The 4,487-nt window shown below is 40.9% G+C and overlaps 1 long non-coding RNA gene across 1 annotated transcript in view; it reads right to left on the bottom strand.

Annotated features, from left to right (window-relative positions):
• LOC119072431 overlaps positions 1-3,407 on the bottom strand; it is an 18,860-nt gene extending 15,453 nt beyond the window's left edge. Inside the window, exon 1 of the long non-coding RNA XR_005086866.1 lies at positions 3,243-3,407. This is a non-coding gene — a long non-coding RNA (uncharacterized LOC119072431). The remainder of the gene's footprint in view (positions 1-3,242) is intronic.
• Between the last annotated feature and the right edge of the window lie 1,080 nt (positions 3,408-4,487).

The following is a 4,487-nucleotide window of genomic DNA, read 5'->3' as shown; positions in this document are numbered from 1 at the left end:
ACTGCTTCCGAAAGGTCAACGAGCCGCCTATGGCGTGTTACGTCTGAAAGGCCGTTTCAAAAACTACTCCGTGATAAACGTACACGCACCTCATAATGAATCGTGGAGGGTGATAAGGACGATTATTATGAAGCGCTTGCAAGAGCCTACGATGAATTACCGGCACACGATATTAAAATCGTTATAGGAGATTTCAACGCAAAGTAGGCAAGAGAGAAGTGTAAGACCAACAATAGGAAGGTACAGTCTGCATGAAAATACGAATGAGAACGGTCAGCGTATATTTTCTTCGCTGCCGAAAGGAACCTGGTTGTGAAAAGTACTTTCCATAAACATAAAAGCAGACACCGGCTTACCTGGAAGCATCCCAATGACAATTTGCCAGCAAATCAGATTGACCATCTACTGATTAGCGGGCGGCACCTCACCGACGTCATTGACGTCAAATCATGTTGAAAGCAAATGTCGACTCTGATCATTATCTGGTTGTGTCAACGTTGAGAGCACATCTAGCCCGGTTTCATAATGGACGTAGTGAAACTGAGGCGTTTTGCGGTGGAGATTAAAGGTACACGGATAGCGGAGACGTTTGCTGATAACATTAGTACGAAGCTTCAACAATATACGACAAGCTCAGCCAGGCGACACCTCCGAATGGCTATCGGTGAGTGATGTGATTAAGCAGAGCAATCGACACTTAGATATCAGAGCCTAATGATTTTAAGACCTGTGTTTGACGCAGAATGTGCTGATTTACAGATCGTAAAAATGCTGCACGAATTGAGAAGGAATGGCGAGAACAGAAAAGGAAACGGAAGCGAACACGCTACAAAGATTGAGGAGGGAGGAAAAGCGCTTGCACAGCAAGCAAAGAAAGGAACTTGAAAGAAAGGACGCTTCTTCAGTTGGAAAGATTTGTATGGCAACGAATCACGGAAGTTCACAAACTAATAACAAGAAGAGCATAAATTCTCAATGACTATCTGCAAGAAGTCGAGGCACTTTGCTTACAGCAAAACATGATGTCCTGGAACGATTCAAGGAACATTCAGTGCTCTTGTTAAACGGGGATGCTGAAGACGGAAATGCTACCGATGATTCTTTCTCTACGACGACGGTCGTATAGTGTCAGCACCAACATTGGAGGAAGTCTCAGCAGCAATCTCCTCACTCAAAAACAACAAAGCTTCAGGTCCGGATAATATACCAGCGGAACTGCTGAAAATGGGTGGTGAGGAATGGCTAAGGTGATTTATGAATTAGTCGAGCGAATATGGAACAACGAATCGTTACCGGATCAGTGGTTAGAGGGTGCCATTTTACCTCTGCACAAGAAAGGTGACAGGATGATTTGCGAAAACTACCGTGGTATTGCTTTGCTTAACACGGCGTACAAGGTTTTTGCTCGAGTGCTATTCGTTAGACTAAATCCACGGGCTGAGGCAGTCATTGGAGATTATCAAGGCGGATTCAGACGAGATCGCTCAACAACTGACCAAATATTCAACCTTCGTCTGATTCTGCAAAAAGGCAGGAATTTTCAAGTCCGGACTTACCATCTTTTCATCGACTTCAAGCAAGCCTATGATAGGACCAAGCGTAGGGAATTGTATGTTGCGATGAAGGAGCTGGGCTTCGAAAACAAAACTGATTCGTCTTGTGAAAGCGACATTGGGAGGGCACCAGATGTCGTGTCAAGGTGCAAAATGACTTGTCTGACGTTTTTGCTGTAAGGGAAGGGCTGAAACAGGGCGACGCACTGTCTTGCCTGCTCTTTAATTTGGCTTTGGAAATCGCAATGAGACGTGCTGGTATCCAAACCAACAAAACACTGGTGAATGGATCAGTTCAAGTTCTGGGCTTTGCAGATGACTTGGATCTTGCCAGTCGTACACATGCAGCAGCGGTGTAGACACTTTCACAAATCTGAAATCCAAGCGGAGAGAATGGGTTGATGATCAACGAATCGAAAACCAAGTACATGAAGGCCGAGCCCATTACGGTTGCCCAATCAACAAGGGGACGTGATAAGCATTGGAGAGTACAACCTCGAGGTAGTCGAAGAATTCATCTACCTTGGAGCGCTGATTCGTTCGGATGGCGATAATACACCTGAAATCCAAAGACGAATCATGGCGGCAAGCAGATGCTATTACGGTCTAATCAGAACATTTACGCTCAAAGTTGATATCGAAGAAAACGAAGTGCCAAGTTTACAAAACGCTCATTCGTCCAGTTCTGATCTATGGATGCGAATCTTGGACGGTGAAGAGAAGTGATGAACAGTTGCTCGTAACGTTCGAGCGTAAGGTCCTTCGTACTATTTTCGGAGCGATGCGTGAAGGCGAAAGGTGGCGGCGACGAATACAACTTTGAATTGAAACGTGATTTTGGGCGAGCCGGATATTGTGGCAGTGATGAAAGTCCAACGGTTGAGGTGGGCAGGGCATGTAGCACGCATGGACAGGAACAGAGCCCCCTCAATGTTATTCCGAAATGATCCAGAAGGGCGAAGAGGAGTAGGTCGCCTAAAATGCGATGGATAGATGGCGTCGAATCAGATCTTCGGGCGCTGGGAATAAGAGGTTGGCCAAAGTGCAGCGAATGACCGGGCACGCTGGAACCGGATTCTCGACCAGGCCAAGGCCCACAAGTGGCTGTAGCGCCGGTAAAGTAAAGTAAGTAAGTATTTTCGTTCGACAAAGTTGTCAATCGAATCAGCTTAGCTGAATGTTTCAAATGAAACTGAAAATATTTTCGATGTTCTACTGAAAATTGGCCCTATTTAGGCATGTTCGATAATTCATTCGATTGATAAAATATCGATTATTTCCCTGGAATCGATTATCCGATATTTTCAGAAAATCAATATCAATCGAATGTTTTATCGATAATCGATAAATATCGACTGATAATCGGCAAATATAGACTGATAATTCGATTTTCAGTGGATATTTGTTGATTATCAGTCGATATTTATCGATTATCGATAAAACATTCGATTGATATAGTATCGATTATTTGGAAATTTTATCATCGATGATGATATTTTTCAGTGAACATGCTATTTGCTTATGAATAAGGTATGCAACTCGTGTGATTACGGCCCTCGCTTCGCTATAGCCGCAAAGTTCACACTCGTTCATTTTTTTTCTAGCATAGACAGCAAGTTTTTTCGGAATAAATCACGGATTATTACTCCAGTATTTCGATTAACGAACTTAGCCCGAGTAATTTCAAACGTTTTTGGAAAGCTGTCGAAAATTACTCCGTATGATAAGTAGACTATATAGACAGATGATCTGGTTACCCGTCACGAATTTCATTCTTAGTCGAATAATATTTTTTTTTAAATCTGTTCAGGATTACTCAAGGTATCGTGCTATCAAGAGACGAGACAAAATTCTTTTGGAATATCTCTAAGATCCATCGTTCGTTATAGTCCATCCTCAAAATTAAGCTCAGGAATTTAATTCGCCTTCGAATAAAAAGAAGTTTTTGGAAATCCGTTAAGAATTACTCGGGTTGTCGTGTTATCAAGCGCCAACTCAAAAATTCTTTCAAGAATGTCTCTAAGATCATCCGACCTTTTATAGCCCATCTTCGAAATTAACCTCAGGAATTTAATTGCCTTCGAATAAAAAAAAGTTTTTGGAAATCCGTTAAGAATTACTCGGGTTATCGTGTTATCAAATCAAAAATTCTTTTAAGAATATCTCTAAGATCACCCGTCTGTTATACTTCGAAATTATCTTCAGAAGTTTAATTCCTCGTCGAATAATTTTTTTTTTTGAAATCTTCGAAAACTACTCGAGCTATCGTGGAATGAAGCGACAAGACAAAAATTCTTTTGATAATATCTCTAAGATCACCAGTCTCTTATAGTTCATCTTCGAACTTAACCTGTGAGATTTAATTCCTCGTCGATTAAAAAAAAGTTTTTGGAAATCCGTTTAGAATTACTCAAGTTATCGTGGCATCAAGGAATGAACAAAGTGTGACAAACATTTTCTGTATTTAAGGTTCAGAGTTCAGAGTTCAGGTTCATAGTAGTGAACATTTGTGTGACAAACATTTTAGAGTGTGTATCATTCGTAAGACCCATGACTTTCAGTCAATGGAATAAAATCATTTCAATTACAATTCACAAATCATTTTTGAGTCGCACTATTTTGGTATCATTGTGGGCAACGCACTTCAATGACATGGTGGCACTGTTTCAATGTATAACATTGCACAATATTTCAAGTGAATCCAATTTTGCGATTTGGCGAAAACTACATATTATAACTAAAGAATAGTTAGCCACAATATATTCGATCTAGAAGTTAATTAATCTACTTTTTATGTCAATTATCCGAGCATTGTGGAGTGTCCGAAGATAGGCACGCTTACCCTATACTTCAGGAAATGTCTCATCATTTCCTCGTTCGTCAAATAATAACAATAAATCTGCTATGTTGTGGCAATTCAAAATTGAACGTTTA

This window comes from Bradysia coprophila, assembly GCF_014529535.1.
Source record: "Bradysia coprophila strain Holo2 chromosome IV unlocalized genomic scaffold, BU_Bcop_v1 contig_81, whole genome shotgun sequence".
Classification (NCBI taxonomy): Eukaryota; Metazoa; Arthropoda; class Insecta; order Diptera; family Sciaridae; genus Bradysia; species Bradysia coprophila.
This window is presented reverse-complemented; position numbering and strand designations above follow the sequence as displayed.